This window comes from Callorhinus ursinus, unplaced genomic scaffold (assembly GCF_003265705.2).
Source record: "Callorhinus ursinus isolate GAN/ISIS: 27379988/994484 unplaced genomic scaffold, GSC_fseal_2.0 scaffold15, whole genome shotgun sequence".
NCBI lineage: Eukaryota > Metazoa > Chordata > Mammalia > Carnivora > Otariidae > Callorhinus > Callorhinus ursinus.
Window position 1 is genome coordinate 37,544,605 of NW_027397077.1, and position 18,532 is coordinate 37,563,136.

The 18,532-nt window shown below is 40.5% G+C and overlaps 1 protein-coding gene and 1 long non-coding RNA gene across 4 annotated transcripts in view; one reads left to right on the plus strand and one right to left on the minus strand.

Moving 5' to 3' along the window:
- GRM7 (glutamate metabotropic receptor 7) overlaps positions 1-18,532 on the plus strand; it is a 914,710-nt gene that overhangs the window by 888,355 nt on the left and 7,823 nt on the right. The window lies entirely within an intron of this gene.
- The window catches only part of LOC141374213 (uncharacterized), a 97,889-nt gene continuing 83,011 nt past the window's right edge, over positions 3,655-18,532 (minus strand). The window contains exons 2-3 of the long non-coding RNA XR_012380945.1: positions 11,092-11,144; positions 3,655-4,009 (exon numbers count right to left, since the gene is read on the minus strand). This is a non-coding gene — a long non-coding RNA (uncharacterized lncRNA). The remainder of the gene's footprint in view (positions 4,010-11,091; positions 11,145-18,532) is intronic.

An 18,532-nucleotide genomic window follows, 5' to 3' on the forward strand; every position in this document is an offset into this window, starting at 1 on the left:
AGCAGTCTACATACTTCCTGCTCTTTCTGCACCCACTTAAGTTACATAACTAAACAACTGAACAGGTGCATGAGAGTATTTCAAGCCTTTGACAGTCACTTTCTTCAAATGAGCATTTCTATATACTGATATATGACCGAGCCCCAGGAGACTACACTGCATCCATGGCTGCTCTGCCTTCAATTTAGGGGCTCTCCAGGAAGGCCTCACTCTCCCCAAGTAGTGCAGGCTTTCTTGGCCATCACGCTAGGGACAGGAGATGGAAGCACCAGAGAGATGGGACTCTGGGCTCCACCTTTTATGATCTGGGTGGCTTTGGGTAACTTAACCTCTCTAGACCTTAATTTTCATATCTATAATATGAAAACAAAGATACTTTTCTTATATATTATTCTGTGTGTGTGTACATGTGTGCGGGGGTGGGTATGTGTGTATTATCTGAAATAGTACTTATGCAGTATTTAGACTTGATACCGCCTATTTATTTACTGGATACGTTACACGGGTGCCCCCAAGTAAGTTACCCCTTGGGCTGAACTCTGCCTAAAGGTCTATTTTGTTAGGATGACACAGTCTCCCTCTCCCACTCTCTCCCTCATCCTTCTTTCTTTGTCTCTCCCTCACCAAGACCCTATTTCCATAAGGTCATATTCACAGGTATTGGGAGTTAAGATTTCAATATATCTTTTGGTGGGAGACACAATTTAACTCTAACATGTTCCCTATGGAACACCAAGTAGTTACAGGATTAAAAGTTCAAAGCTCTGGAGCATTTAAAAGTATGATTTCTAAATAATAACAATAATAATAATACTAAAATTTGAAAAAGCCTGAGTTCCACTTCTAATTACTACTGTGACTTTGAATAAGTTGTCTTAATTGTTGTTTTCTCATATTTGTAATAGGACAAATAATACCTGGCTCAGAGAATAGTGTAAGCATTAGTGCCAAGCAAAATTCTTAGAATAATGCATGTGAAGGATAATGATTATTAAAACTGTTAAATAAAGAGAGCTGTCCAAACGGAGTTTGTCCCTGGGCTGCGTGGGTAGCACCAGCCATGGATGCTATTTCCCTGGCAGCGGTGTGAGTTAGCCTTCCACAATACCTGGTTCCAGGGAAGCGAACTGTGAACTTGGTAAAGAAGGCTATCTGGACATTTCTAAAAACCATTAGAATAGAAGGACATTTCTAAAAACCATTCCCAATGTCTCTATTTTTTCCCTGGAATTAGGCAGAGGGGGGGGCCTCTGTAGTCAGTTCTGTGATGCAGAACTGGAAGGCAGAGAAACCAATCTCAGCTAAGCATGCACGTCCATGTTTCTGAATCCCATTTCCATGAGCATGCGTTGCCAACCTTATTCAGTGAATGAAGCCAGAATGCAAAACAAAACACACGACTGATCTGTGTCATCCAGAAAGCTTGGGATTATTTTGAATGCTTTATTAAACAAACCAGACTTGGCGAGAAGATATTTGCACAGGCCATCTTTAAATATATGTAGCAAAGAACAGAAAACCGAGGCAACCATTTCGGTATCTCAAACTGAAGAACGAAATCCAACCCAGGTCTATTTGGTTACCTCAACTTTTATAACTTGAATAATCTTGTAAAAAGTACCAGCACTCCTTTGAATTGTGTGTGCCAACAAGCCCAGGAGTGATAAACAGAACATGACAGGGATGTAAATTTCTAGAAAGGCCCCCAGTGTCTTGTTCTACTCAGTGTTTGGTGTGTGAGCCAGCAACAGCAGCATCACCTGGGGCTTGTTAGAAATGCATCAACTTAGGCTCCCTCTCAGGTTAACTGACTCAGAATCTACATTAAAACAAATCTCCAGGTGATTCATAGGCACATCATAGTTTGAAAAGTGCTTTTTGGCACCAATTTGCTCTCCTAGCCTACCTCATGCTGATTCATGTGTGCATCTATCTACTCAGCAGCCTGGTTGTACCAGCCAAGGGCCACCAACACGTAATTCCCTCTGCAAAACTCCTCTACTGAAGAACCAGTTGGATCTTGAGAGGTTATACCTCAGTCCATCGATTCCTAAATCCAAAGAGACACTGTCACAAGCCACAGCTAACATTGCTCTGGTGGCAGTGGTGGTGAAAACCATCTGAACTGAAGCATGGCTTTGTTCCCACCTATGAAGATTTGCAGGTGGAAAATGCTAAATCAGCCTTGTTCCCAGGCCAGTAGCAAATCAACAGCTACCCAGCTGGTGGCTTCTCTTCCCAGCCAAACAGTGGCTGAACCTAGGCTTCTCTTTGCCAAAAACATGGCATTCAAGGCTCTTCCTGGACAACAAACATGCCTTTCAATTTCAGAGAGAAATATCCCATTTCTCTTACCTTCTGCCTCTGTGGGCTTTAAAGGGATTCTCACTGAAGGGCCAACAGGGAATTTTGCAACCCTAGCTGCCGATATCTAAGTTTGAACTGGTTATTCAAGGGTCAAAGTGCTTTGCATCCACTCCATTGAGACTGGACACTTTTTCCTTTTTTTTTCTTTAAATTTTTTTATTGTTATGTTAATCACCATACATTACATCATTAGTTTTTGATGTAGTGTTCCATGATTCATTGTTTGTGCATAACACCCAGTGCTCCACGCAGAACGTGCCCTCTTTAATACCCACCACCAGGCTAACCCATCCCCCCACCCCCCTCCCCTCTAGAACCCTCAATTTGTTTTTCAGAGTCCATCGTCTCTCATGGTTCATCTCCACCTCCGATTTACCCCCCTTCATTCTTCCCCTCCTGCTTTCTTTTTTTTTTCCTTAACGTATATTGCATTGTTTCAGAGGTACAGATCTGTGATTCAACAGTCTTGCACAATTCACAGCGCTCACCATAGCACATACCCTCCCCAATGTCTATCACCCAGCCACCCCATCCCTCCCACCTCACCCCCACTCCAGCAACCCTCAGTTTGTTTCCTGAGATTAAGAATTCCTCATATCAGTGAGGTCATATGATACATGTCTTTCTCTGACTGACTTATTTCACTCAGCATAACACCCTCCAGTTCCATCCACGTCATTGCAAATGGCAAGATCTCATTCCTTTTGATGGCTGCATAATATTCCATTGTGTATATATACCACATCTTCTTTATCCATTCATCTTGGACACTTTTTCCATTGATCAGGCTAATACTCTGCTGTAGAACTTTAAATGAAAACCACTACAAACACAGATAAACTAAGAATTAAAGGCAGTCTCATTTCCAACATGCTGGTCCCTTGCTCTACCCCACTGGGGGAGGGGTGAACTTGCTTTAATCACAACTGGTTTATGGTAAGTAAATGAATGACAAATATTGCCTTCCCCCAAATGCAGTATTTTGAACTTCCTAAGGACTGTATCAGTAGAACATGTACATTCAGTATTTAAGCCCTAACACCTAGCTGAGGCATTTCTTTATCGTTAATTGTAACTCATACTATCCATCTATTACTGACTGTGCCTTTAAGCACTGGATGTGCTTTTCATTTGTTTGTTTTGTAGTCCATCCTGAAGTTTTGATCCTGTATTTTTCTTACTGAGCTATATAATCTTTTTGAAAAAAATAATTAGCAAATATAAACATGCTTATAAGAAGATTGTTTATTAAAAAAAAAAAGAAAAGAAAAAAAGTGGCTGGGCAGAGAAGCCACCAGCCGGGTAGCTGTTGATTTGCCGCTGGCCTGGGAACAAGGCTGATTTAGCATTTTCCACCTGCAAATCTTCATAGGTGGGAACAAAGCCATGCTTCAGTTCAGATGGTTTTCACCACCACTGCCACCAGAGCAATGTTAGCTGTGGCTTGTGACAGTGTCTCTTTGGATTTAGGAATCGATGGACTGAGGTATAACCTCTCAAGATCCAACTGGTTCTTCAGTAGAGGAGTTTTGCAGAGGGAATTACGTGTTGGTGGCCCTTGGCTGGTACAACCAGGCTGCTGAGTAGATAGATGCACACATGAATCGGCATGAGGCAGGCTAGGAGAGCAGGTAGGTGCAAACTAAAAGGAACAGTGCATTAGAACAAATTTCTATGTAAAGGAATTAGCAAAATACTGCATACCCTTCCTTTGAATTTTTGTGGGGAGTGTCTAAGGAATTCTGAATACAAATAAAGTGCTTCAGCTGTAAGTGTTACTTATGACCCAATTGCTGTGTGTGGCATAAATAGTTCCTTCGGTTAGGTGTAAGAGTCTCAAGGAGAGCCATCATGTAATTTACTGGAGTAGCTAAGCAGTTATATCTGTTGAGTGATTACAGCACATCAAATATGATCAATACCCATTTCTAAGGGGGCATCTTCAAGGTCTTAGAGCCTGATATACCATGTATTCAATGTCGGTACTACTTGTACTCAGAGATGGTATTGTGTCTTCAACTTTGGGAACTGTAACAAGAAAATACTATCTGCTCTGTAGGGATAATGACCTAGTTGACCATAATTAAATAAGAATAAAAGATCACTGCCATGCCATAAAATCTTTTAGAGCAAGGAGAATATTTTCTTTGCCTCAGAATTAAAATGAGGTGATGGCTAGTGAGAGAGATGGAGGCATCACGATGATGATCTGGGCTCCATGCAAGGTCCCTAAGGGAAATATGTTTGTATAGTTTACCAAAACAAGCAGCAAAACAGAATTATTTACTCTTAGCTGGATCTTTATCACCAACCCATATGTTAGAACTGATGTAAAAGCACATGAAATATTTCCTTTGCCAAAGCCAGAGGTGAGGAAAACACAAGGGAAGGAGGTATTTCTTCTAAGACCTGTGGTAGAACTGGCTCTCTTGTCCACCCTGGGCAGCAGCTCTTGGTCCAGTTTTTCTGGATGACATGAAGGAAGAGTAAGAGAAGCCAAAGATAGAGGAAGAGGGTTCTGGGCTCTTGGGAAGAGGGGAACACGAACTGCCACATTCCCAGAGCATGATGATCTTTCTGATAACCTCTGGAAACGCTACCTCTTAGGTCTGTGATTCTGGGCAATGTCGAAAAATAGTACAAATCTTTGTTAGGAGGTGGGGGACATTGAGATGGGGTGGAGAGGAGCCTGGGGATACACTCACAGAGTATCAAACCCGACAGCTAGATGCTCAATACATATTTCCTCTTGAATCTGAGTAAAATCCAAGTAGCTCTAACAACACACAGCCCTCAGAGCACCTGTTTCTGTAGGGAGGATCCTTCAGAGGCACTCTTCAGCTGCCCAAGGCAGAACAGCCAATACCACATTGTGACATAATTTACAAAATGACACACCACACATGCCAAAGGTTGGGAATACAAAAAGAGCATCCCAGAACTAAAAGGTCCAGTCCCGTAATAAGCAGACCTGGATTCTGGAATCCCTTATGACTTATAAAGGAATTCATCACACAATTTCTATTAAATGGGTGGCTCATCTCTTATATTTAAAATAGTGTATTTCTATACCATGTCTGCAACTGTTTCTCTTACAAAGAGAAAGCAATAGAAGAGACAGAAGGGAACAAAGGAATACTCAGCAGGCCTGATGATGTCATAGCAAGTGCATATTCAGTGTTTAGTCTTGGAACCACTCAGTGAGGAGATTCTATCATCATTCTTATTGAAGAGTTAAGTAAACTGAAGCACAGAGAATTTAATCACCCTGCCCAAGGTCACACAATAAGCGGCAGAACAGGGATTCAGACTCCTCCTTCAGTCTGGCTCCAGACACTCACTCATACGCTCCTCATACTGAATCTGCATATACACAGGAAGACAGAACTTAAAGGTCACAAATTCAGCCTTCCTCTTTTTCAAAAATCATTTGTTTCTCTCCCATTCCTTCTTCATCTCCCACTACATTGTGTGTGAGTGTGTCTCCTGTCCTCCTTTGTTCATTTCCACTCCTCCTGCAAAGAGATTACAGGAACTCAGAGCCCTTCCCTAGTTTCCTTCCATAGTGCCTTTCCTCTCCTCTGATTCCTGATAGTATCTCCTCTTGCACCACCAGGCTCTCCCCTTCCAAAGAACGCATCACATGCCCTCTGTGCAGGGGCATCTGAGAAAACCCATCACTAGTTCAAAGGTCTGGAGCTTTGGCCAATATAGAGCTTTCTAATGCACTCTGGGGGGTGTTTTTCTAGTTTGGAGACACATGAGACGGACATATCCATGTACATTTGCATCCCGCTCCTGGCACACAAGCTGTCTCCTTCTTAGGAGACATTCTAAAATGACTTCTCCTTTGGCCAGCAATTCCCCACACTCATTGCATAACGACGCAAGGGCTGGGATACATTCATTGCCCTCATTTTCATTTCTTATGCCTACAGAGAAAGTAATAGTTTTCAGAATACAGATTAGGGTCTGTAAATTGACCATTATCCAATTCCATTTCCAGCAAAAGTGATACCAATGCTTAGTACTTTACATGTCAACATCTCAAAGCCTAGAGCATATATTAAGAAGTGGAAAACATCTGTAGGCTTTTATGAAAAAGGAAATATATGGCATGGACAGAGCAGGGATTGCCTGAGTTTGCTCACAGAGTGCTACAGAGGATGCAGAAATGGAATGACATTAATGGCCGCAGTCCAACTTGGGTACATAATGTAGTTCATATGGACATCGTAATCCTGTGGATTGAATGATACTGCTGGTTGATTTTATTTTTATGGTTGGCTCTGTTACAAAAATTGACATTTGGGCTGTATTTACAGGAGATCTAAACAGCTGGTTGAAAAGTAAGTGGATTCACTCAAACTGATTCCAGTAACCCTGATTAGTAGGGAGCAAGGGAAATCAGGTGTTCGAGGTTGATTGAATTTTCTGGTTGACTTGGGGTTACCAGACAACTTCTCTTTGTTTCATCCTTATAGTTCAAATTCGTATTTTCAAAAATATAGCACTCCACTCTCTTTACTTGGTGAAGCATTATTTCATCTTCTCTTGTCATGTGGTAGTTCTGAAATGGTCTTGGGTTCATTTTTCTGACCATTGGCACTAACTGTAGAAATACTTGCAAGTGTGGAAGTCTAGAATGCTGGACATCTTCCTGGGATTGTCTTAATTTTCTAAAAATGGATCATTCTTTTCTATTCCCTTTCAAAATGGTGATTAGGTGACCTGATTTCTTCTCCCGCATGTAAAAATGGATGAATTATAGATGGGTCAGTTTGAGTTTTTATTTTGAAATCATCCAAAAAATTGATAGAAAATATTCTAAAACTTCGATCTTAAAAAAAATCAAAATCAAACTAATTTCTTTGCCCAAAGACAGAGGCAAAGCACAGCCCTCTTGCTTGACTATAGTTTTGAAAAGGTGAAATCATGTTGACTAGGAAATTATACAAGCAGTTATAGACAGTTTGGAAGCTACTGGTGCATTTTTTCTCCCTCAGAGACCAAAAAGAGCCAGGCATTCAGCCATAGGATAGATTTTCAATCTAGCACCTGTTTTGGTCTTTAGAGAGCAATGGATATATTGCCCAAATGCAGAAATTATAGCAAGTTAAATGCAAACCTTGATTCAAGTACAAGGGCCCAAGATAAATCATGTTTTTGTGCCAATGAAAATGATACATCTTTGTTCCTGGAAACCTGTTAGCAACCTGCAGCTCATCAGGTATAATGGCCCATGAGCAACAGGAAGGGAGGGACTTCAGTGCTAGACAGAAATGTGATTCTATTTCCAGGTATGAGCTTTTTCAGAGGCAAGAAGGGAAAAAAAGTATATATATGACAGCAAATTCTACCCAGGATGCTTACTATGGCTGGAAATCTGCTCTCAGCTTTTCACAGTCCTCTGCCACGTTGTGTTAGTCCTCAGCATGGCACCCCAGTATGCTAGAGCATGCCAGCAGAATGGACCTACATGTTGTCACACCCTCCTCATTCACTTTCTTCACTCTCCTGATTTGCAATAATTCCATTTTCTAAGATGAAGTAGATGAGAAAGAGCAGAGTTTCCTATTTAAAGAAGAGATTCATAGTGGGTCAGACATGAGTTCTCAGGCCAGGTGACCTGGCTCTGTTAGCTCAGTGGTCTTGGGAATTAGACTTAACCTCCCTGTGCCTCTCTTTTCCCATCTGCAAAATGGGGATAATGAAAGCACCTTCTCAGATTACTGGTGAAATGATCTGTCTGTTGTGGTTGGTGCCGTTTCCAGCCATCAGAAGCACACTATAAATTTCAACCATTACCATTATGAAGCAAATTCTCTTTAATCAGCATTTCAAATTATTCCCTCACTTTGCAGTTTCTAACAGCACTGGAGACAGAGTCATTCTCTACTTCCTTCCTCTATACATTTTTCTTCAATAGACAAAAGAACCTTCATAACATCATAAGGGGGTGGAAGGTAACCAACAAGTCCTTGGAACAAGGTGGCACTAAAAAGAGTAGAGAACCAATTATGCCAAACCTCCAGAAAAGCTCAGACCTGAGAAGATGGCATAATGAAAGGTAGCCAACAAAGAGAGAAAATGATTAACTTAGATACCAGGGAATTGAAAATTGAAGCAGCTCACCAATAGCATACCAGGAGTAGGGCTGGAAATGGAGATGACAATAAGCCAGATGTCTACCCACACAGAATACCTGAACAAGGACTGTGGGCCAAGCCAACAGTGGGGAGAAGGTCATGTAAAACTGACAGATGGCAAGTGACTGACTTTAGAGCAGCAGTCTTTGGTGACAATTTTGCTAAAGATGGCAACCTTGGTGTGTGTATGAGTAGTGTAAGTTTTCTGCCAGGTTGGAAGTTCTTTGAGGGCCAGGGTTATACCTTATATATGAGCACCTGTCACAGCCCTAGAACCTGGAATGGAAGACAGCTCACATTAGGGACTTGGTAAATCTTTACTGACTGTTCTACACCCTTCCAATGAGGCAGGTAGTTGTGATGGAAGGAATGGTGTGAGCATTATGGCAATTTGAGGTGACATATCCCTGGGTACTGTAGCTGTCTTAGAAAATGGTAATTGTTTGGAAGTAGTAATCAAAACAAAAGAGTACTATTCTCTGTGGCGACACAGTAACCCAGATTTTCAAGACAGCCCTGATATTAAGAATTTTCTTAATTAAATTTATTTAAAATATTTAAGTATTTCTTTAACCAAATAATTTCTTTAGCCAAACTCCATAGACTAAATTAAAATTAGAGTATTTGTTTAGCCAAACTCTTTTATCTAGAGACCACTCTTATTTTCTGAAGTGTTGCAAAAACCTACCTTTTAGCTATGCACCTATGTTTTCTTTGCAAAAATATAATCTCCTTACACACTATACATAGACCGGGAATGTGCCTCCTCAAGGGCCTAACAGAGTGTACTGAAGATGGAACTCAGAGTTGAACACTCTCTAGTACATTATAGCAAAACTGGCGGTTCCAAGTCCCATATCCATTTTGTGTTTAAATCACAGCCTATGAGACATGTTCATCCTGTGAAATGGGTCACCAGCTAAGTTTAGATATGACCATTCTTCTGAATTCCACCGTGTTGTATAGATGACTAGTTTTCAATGATGATAATTATGCTGGTCGGGCAGTGAAAGAGATGGAGGTGAATGGTGGGGGGGGGTGTGAGGGGGGATGGTGATGATAATAGTATCTTCTTAGGTGTCCTGACTGGGTGCACATCACATACACCATCACATGTGATCCTCCCAATATCCCTAGCATCACCATCCTGATTTTGCCAACAACTGAAAGGCAAGGAAGCTGAGGCTTAGAGGTATCTCTCAAGATACCAGTTTATAGAGCAAAGCTGGAATTTAAATCCCTAAATTGTGACATGAGAAATCCTCCTTAACCACAAATTCACATTGCCTCCCACATCCCTGACTTAGGTGATACTACCTTTCTCTTCTTTGGGGGAAGGCAACGTCTGGGCATTTGTCAACATTTTTTTGCTTCCAGTCACAGACTTTTCTCTGAATTTATGGAGTAGACTGGGATCACATTGTCCATTTCAGATCTACTCTCCAACTCTCTACAAACACTGCATTTATTTCTCAAAGTATTTATCCTGCACTGGTTCCTCTGGGGAGAAGGAAGGTAATTTTGAGCAAAGGAATATCACCTGCCAGATTTGCTGTCAGGGCATATCACTGTCTATAGGAGTGCTTCTCAGCCTCCTGGAACCTAAGCATCCATGCGGTCACTGAGACTTCTTAAGCACTTCACAGGATTCAGTGCCTCCTACAACAAGCTGGACATTCATGGGGATTAGGGAATGGAATTCTGGGGAAGAAACCAAGGCAGGACAGGTGCTAGAGATAAAATGGAGTGAGCAACAGAGATGTTGTCCTGACTTATTGAAGCTGACGATCCAGCCCTGCCTGGTACATAGTAGACACCTGGAAAATGTTTGTTGAATAAGAAATGTCTGCAGCTCTTGACATTCGCTCCACCTCTCTTACTCCTTTCTTGCTTTATCAAAACGCATACTTGGAAGAAGGTAGGGATATCTGACAGGATGTTGGATGTGTTTGTTCATCTGTCTAATCCTCAGATGTCCTTTGGTAAAGTAGGGATAATATTGGTATCTGTCTTGCAGAACTTGCTGGAAGTATCAAAAAGGTTTGGAAATACCAAATGCTCAACAGAGTTCCTAAAACATTTTAAGTGTCCAACAAATACTACTATGATCAGAGCACAAGCATTTGTGCACCCATATGTTTCTTAACTTTAGGGAAAGAAGAACTATTGAGAATTCAAAAAAACATGTTTTTTAGTGTCTCATCATCTCAGCAATGTTTGTTTGCTGAGATTAAGGATTCACCCTACACCGTTTGTGATCAAGTTGTAGGACAATCCTTTGGGATGTAACAGGTTGTTTTGGGTATGGGGTACATAGATGATCCCTGGAAAACATGGAAATTTGAGTGGAAACTGCTAAGTGTTAACCAATGAAACTGCTAACCAACCTGGGTCATATGGACCCAGTGTGCTTATACATTCATGTATCATAGACCCACACGGATAGCTTCAGGCTCAGTCTTTTTGATAGAATCGACTCGGTAGTTGCCTCAATCTTCAGTTTGCTTTATCAGTGCAGACACAGCTCAAATCTTGACTGCAAAGTTAAGGACTGAATAAATAGAAGATAACTCACTTCAGCTCATCTAAATGACATTCGTATGGTGCTCATCAGTTGATATCCAATTACTAAATCAAAATAGATAAAAGAAGTACATAAGTAAATGTGCATTTACAGGCTCTAGTCATTGATTTTGCCAATTACATAACAGTACTACAGGAAAGGTTCCTAGAATCAATGAGTACCAGTTCCAATACTGCACAAAGATGACATGGGCTGTATATAGGAGTAGCAACAGCCATTGATTATGTGTACAAGTCTGTCCATACAGTAAGACAACTGTCATTTTTGCCATAAAAGAACCTGCCCAAGTCCTGCCTCCCCCTTTGGCTCCAGTTGACTAACACAGTCTCTCAAAGTACAAGAGTTCAGTGTTATACTTTTGCACAGATGAGGCAGTGGCTAATGATGGCAGTATAGCTGGATGGAAGTGGAAACATGTTGACGGTGACTTGACAGATTCCTTTTTCAATGAATGGAGAAATGCACTAGGTGTTCTGACAACTCCTTAAACCTCCTTAAGGAAATTTGGTGGCACCCTACTAAAGCATCCAAAATCCAAACAACTAGTTTGGTTGCATTTTACAGGCAGCCTGACCTTCTGCTGTGGAAGGACCCCTTTCTTTCAAGGGAAAGGCAGTACTCACACACAATGAGTCAGTGTTACGTGTGTGACATTCTCCTAACACATCCAGAGAAAAGCCGGATCACAGCTAAAATATATTAAAATTATACTAAATCCCATTCTAAGTGTCTCACATGCATTCACACCTTTTATCCTCGTAACGCCATTGACACTATTTTTATGTCCATTTTTCAGATAGGAAACAGAGGCACAGAGAGATAAAGTAACTTGCCCAAGACCGTACAACTGAGTGGTGGCTATTCTTGTCTGTCTGTCTGTCCATCTTTTCAACTGCTCTACTTTTTACTGTGGTGGCTATTTTGATGATTGCTCTTGAATTAGATCATTGGGGTTCTACACCAGGCCACAGAAACAATTGCCATTTGTTTTTGTCTCTTCTCTGAGATACAAAACTGTCTTGAGGGCACTGCTTCTTGGTGGCAAATGGTATGAGATAAAGGTAGGGGTAGTTTTCAGCAAAGTTCTAAAGCATAAATTTTGCTTTGGAGATGACAGGTCTCAAGCTTTGTAATCATAAAACTTCTCAAACATTCAGAAAAGTAGAAGGAAAGTAGCATAATCCACCATCAAGTCTGAACAACTAATATTTTACCCTACTTGTTTCATCTGTACCTATGTAAGTTTTGCCTTGAACCACTTTAAAGTTAACTACAGATACCATAATTCTTTACTCTAAAATATTTTAGCTCATCATAAAATGCAGACATTCTCCAGCCTTACCGTCATATAATTATGCTATCTAACCAAGGTCGCAGTAATTCTCGAATATCATTTAGCGCCGTCTCTGTTCTCCAATCTTCAGAGTCTCTCAGTCTTTCCTGGTAGAAGGCACTCTCTTGCTTCTTCCATCCAATTTCTCCAAACCCAATGCCTTGAACCCAGCTAAGTGCTCATTTCCACAAGACCCTGCTGAATTCTAGGGATGGGAATTCCAGTCTTCTGCCCAAATCCCTCAAGTTACATCACAAGTGGTCCGACCTTGAGTACAAAGTGGAACAGGCAGTGTGGACAGGTCCATTAGGCATTAGCGTGGCAAAGAGAATATGTTTAAGTGAAGACTGTAAACCATCAATTTAAAATTAGGAATTTTAAAGGTATCTCTCAGGGTTGTTAAATCATCTTAAACTCCTTGAACCTAATCTAATGCACTGAAGGGCCGTTATCAATCCACCCTATTCAAAGTAACAGATTGGCGATGTGTGAGACAAAAGGAGAGAAGAGAAACATTTCTAGAGAGAACACTGAAGTTGGAAAATATGGAACCATGAGGCACCTGCTATGGTTGAACACAGATTATGTTGCTTGGATTGGTCATGGGAGACCAGAGTGGTAAAACCAGTTTGGTAATATCAGCCCCCAGCCATAATCAATTTCCAGTATACTCTTCCAGCACCTCCAATAGAAGCCACCATCTCTCCTCACGGATGGCGTGGTTAAGGGTCTGTTCCATCCATCTTTTATCTGAATACAAATTCTCTTGTCTGTTCGCTCTTGAAAGCAGTGTTACTACTTACAATAAAGTCAAAATCAAATGTTCCCACTTTCACCAATACAGCTAATATTTTTTGAGGTTTATTTTTAATTCATGGTCAAGGATCAGGCACTGCATTTAGTGTTTTTGTCTCTCTAGACTCCTCTAATCTGAAATAGTCCCACATCATATTTTTGTCCAGTATGATACTGACATATTTGAAAAGTCCACCAACTTTCTTTTAGCTTTTAATAATTTGATCCATTTCTTTCAGACTTCCCAGTACACAGTTTAATTATAGAGCACTCAAAATTCTGTAACCTATTCTTTGTGCTAAACATTATTAATGCTATGGCATAAACATTTCCCAAGTTGCTCCATCATCTTAATAACCATTACCTTTGATAGATTTAAATGTCCCATCAAAGAATGCTTTAGAATTTATTTAACCCCTATCTAGTGTTAGAGATTTAGATTCTTCAAAACTGCAAATACTATTTTACCTCTTCATGAACATCTTTATGCATATAGCTTGGTCCTTTTTATTTTCTATCTAGATCCTTAATACATTATTTTATCTAAATTCATATTTTCCTAGTACTAATCTGTAGGATTTACTATTTTACTTTTTTAAGTTTTTTATTTATCTTGAAAAACAAAAATAAATCACCTTGAAATTCACTGTTTTTTAACGTTAATGTCTTTGCTCATAAAAATTTACTATTAAATAAATGAGCAAATTAATATGCAAAATTAATAAGAAGAAAAAAGAACATTCCATCATTACAAAGTTCTGATGTTGAAACTGACATACTAGGTTCAGGTCTGAGTATAAGTTAGTGAGTTTCATACATAGTGGAAGCCAATGTATGACACCTCACTGTTATATACTTAACCTTTACAATTCATGCCCAATTTAGCCACAGGGGAATCTGGTCTATTAGATTGAGACCTCTTTGAGGACAGTGACAGGACTTATTCCCTCTATATCCACAGCAACCAGTGTTTAACACTTAGTAGACATTTGCTTTATATTTGCTTTAAACTAAAGTTTTGGCTGATTTCTCTTATCTGCAGCAGATTCCAATCCTTCCCATCTTCCAAAGCCAGTATCCCAAAATATGCAGCCTATGAAATACTGTGTCTTTATTCCTGGACAGAGATTCAGTTCTCAGGCTCAGTCTTTTGCCTACCAGGTTAAGATGAGCTGGATTCCAAGAAAGGAAGGCAAGTTAAGGTTGCCTTCATCTCTTTCTTTTGCCTTGGCCAGGTCTTCTCTGGTTTCTTCTCCTTGAGCCCCCTGGATTCTTTAAGATCTAGAGTCACATTAAAAGTCAACCTAACTGAACTTAACAATACTTGTCTGCCATGTCACATACACCCCCTCCTAAATTAATATCAATCAATCAATCAATCAATCAAATAAGCACCGTAGCCCTGGCCTCAAGGTATTTCCCCAGGACAATGGCCCTTAAAGACTCTTGCCCATGTTCTCATGCCTCAGAGAACAAGGTGTTAGCAAGGGCATTGCTGGAACTATGAGTTGCTTCCTCATCTAGAACCCCACTGTAGTACTGTCTTAGAATTCCACTTACCACAAACACAATCCTAATTACTCTATCAATTCCTAGTTGATCTCCTGTCTGCACTTACTACCCACCTCTTCCTTATTCCCAATTCATCCTTCAGGTTACTGTTGGAACGTTCTCTACTTCTTTCAAATATTGGTGAACTTCTCACAGTTCATCTTCATAACCAGAACCCTACATGTAACATAAAATACCCTTTGCCTATCTGAGATTAATCTCCCTAATCATCTTCCCTAGCCTTCTTTCTTCTCTCCATGAACGCTGTCCTCTTTAAATGCTCCACACATTTTGCCATTCTCTCTCAGCTTTTTCACAAAACATGCCTTTGTCAATGTCATGTCCTCACGTGGACCGTTCTTCAATACCTGTACCCTTGACTTCTGGTTTCCCTGGCCGAGAAATGTTCACAATTTACTGCTCAAGATACTCCTGCCACTTTGAAAGCTCCTTGAGTTTATGATGGCACCTTCTGCCATGTTGGAATTCTTCATGCATACCACCATTTCTGCTCACTCTCTTTATTCCATCCATCCTGGATATTCAGATGCCAACCTCAGGGATTTGCACCTGCTGTTCACTCTATGATCCAAGAATTTTCATAGTTTCTCTCTCATCTCCTTCAAGCCTCTGCTCAAATGTCATCCCCTCTGTACCTTAACTATCACCTTTCCTAGGAGAGCAACCTTGCCTAATCTCTGTCTAGCCCCTTAGTCAACTTTTTTTTCATTGTGTTTGGGATTGCCAGACATCAGCATAGAGTTGAACCTCCTTATTCATGGGTTCTCTATTTACAAACTCCCTTACTTGCTAAAACTGATGTGTAACTCCAAAACCATTATTTGTGCTTTTGTAGTTGTTTGCAGACGTATTCAGAGTAGGGAAATATTTGAGTCATTCAATGCACACAATCTCAGCTAAGGCCGAACAAGGTGGTGCTCTGCCTTGTCTTAGCTCTAAGTGTGAATTTGTAGTCTGTTTAATACGTAAGGTTTGCATTTTTGTCGGTTCTTTTGCCATTTAAAACACATCCCAAACTGAAGTGCTATCTAGTGTTCTTAAGTTCAGGATGCATGAGTTATAATTCTGTTGGCCATGAGTTCAATGATAACCAATCAATAATATATATTAAATAAAGCATCTTCAAACAGAAACAAACGTAAATCAAGGTTATGTCTTGATCGGTTGATAAAATGTTGTGGCCAGAGTCTCATAGGAACCTAACCTTGTATTTCCCCTAGGAGCAATGATTCAGTATTCAGTAATTCAGTGTTTATAGCAACTTTATAGAATATAACAACAAATAACAAGAATTGGCTGCCTTTACCTTTAAAAAAAAAATATGTCTCTCTCCAACAGGATGTAAGCACCATACAATCAAGGGTTGTGCAGCTCTGTAACATGGCTAAATTTCCCTGCCTATAATAGTGTTTGACACATAGTAGGTGGTCAATAAACATGTGTTGAATTGCACTGAAGCAGGAGTTGTTCAAAGACAGAGACTATTTTCCCCTACCTCTGTGCCATTGTTTTTAACCAAACTACCATTAGCACACCATAAGCTAAGCTCTCAGTAATAGTGGAATAAAGAAAATAGAAGTGAATGAATGGACTGTGAATCTCCTACTCCAAAACAGCAAGACCTGGATTTTAGCTAGCGATTTTTATCCAGGAACACTAAGTGCTACTCTGCTACTATTTTGTTACTATTGCCTTATTTGTAACATTATCCTTAAGACGGGCTTTCATGCACAGCTTCAGTCTTGGATGCACCACTGCATCCATAATATGCTCCAGAATGCTCATACCCGTAATAGATTGAAATTGCAAAATACACAAAAGCTTTTGAATGCCCAGGCAAAGTGCATAACAAGAAAAAGTAGAAATCTCTGATGCAGTAATTCAGTGCATCCTTTTTGTTTCTAGGGCAAAACATATATAGCCTCAAACTACCCAGATTTTAACTTGGCCAAGCTTAAAGATGTTTCCTATCAGAGACCTAGTCTATTTGCTTCCAAAACATATTCCAAGAACCATGTAAACCTCTGCTTGATGCTTTACATCTTAAAAAACAAATTAAATTTTTTTAAAGAAACACTAGAATGTTCATTGACTGTTTTCATGGCAGAATTGAAAATTGATTTCTCAATTTTAGCTAGGCTGTTTTGGGCCTCTGTGCTGCTAAAAGGGGAAAAAAGAATACTGTGATTTAAGTTACAAATGCAGTCTAAGGAGTTACAGCAATAGCTTTGTATACAATAGCACCACGTGGGACACTGAGGAAAAAAAAAAGTGGTTGACAAAGCCAGTCAAGTTCCCATGTATTCTGGGGCAGGGGCAGGAGGAGGGAAGGTTGGAACTCTCCTTTTCTCCTAAAACATTCCTAGATCTGACAATGACTTCAGAGAGCAGAAGCCTCTCTACAGTGATTCATTCAGTAAATACCGAGGACTGACTTGGTATTACACACTAAGCACTAGGAAAAACAAGAGTCTCTTCCATTCTTACACCTGCACTGCTAATGTCTGAGACACACAAGAGCAATGAGCAGTAAGTGACACACCCTGGCTGTGCTAAGTGTGGCAAAGGAAAAGTAGAGAAGCCCTGAGACAATAGAGCAGGGGCACCTAACTAGCCTGGAGGAAGTCAGGAAAGGCTCCCTGAATCAAGTGACGTTGAGAAACTACAAAGGGAATGAGGAGTAGGAGCTAACAAGTTTAGGATAAAGCTAGTTAACACTGTAGGGAGGGAACTCTAAGTTGAAGATTGAAGATTCTGCTTCAAAATCACTGATGGCTTCCCATGGCCTCTCAACTACCATTGCCTTACTTTGACATTCAAGGCCTTTGACAAGAGACTCCATTAGGAAGATAAATAACCATAGGGATTTTGTCTTGTTCATCACTATTTCCAGTGTCTTGACTTTGGTACGGAAGCATGCATATTCACCGAAATAATTATCTGGACCCTCCTACCCTGTCAGCCTTCAGTTCCAGAACTTTCTGACTCCCCTCCCCATGCACCTTGATAGGAACATGGTATACTTTTAAATCACCTGCATCCTTATTTTTTTTAATAAAGATTTTTATTTATTTATTTGACAGAGAGAGACAGTGAGAGAGGGAACACAAGCAGGGGGAGTGGGGTAGGGAGAAGCAGGCTTCCCACAGAGCAGGGAGCCAGATGCAGGGCTTGATCCCAGGACCCTGGGATCATGACATGAGCCTAAGGCAGATGCTTAATGACTGAGCCACCCCGATGCCCTGCACCTGCATCCTTCTTATATTTTCCCATTCGTCATCTAGATGAAGTGCCCGTTTCACTGAGAAGCCTTCTCAGGCTTAGTACCAAACACCCCCATCCAAGACAGAGTTAATTAGCCCTTGTCATATATCTCTAAGCACTTATCACAGTCCCTATAATCATTTCCCCAACCATAAAACAAATTCCTTAACAAAAGGGACTACACCTGACTCATATCTTTGTTCCTAATGAAAATGGAGCAAGCACTTTGCACATTTTTTCTAAGGATTTCTAGGATATTGCTTCTCTGTTTTCTTGAACCGGATTACTATTGTCTGCACATATGGTAGACTGGTCTCATCATCCATTGAACGGTCTCCCTCATTCAACGTTGGTGAAGGTGCCAATTTGCTTTGGGGACTCAGTGTGAGTCTGGCCTATGAACTCTTGTCTTATGCTGATTGTGTTAGGTAGGAAAAACAACAAAGGAAATGCCAAGCCCTTGCTGAT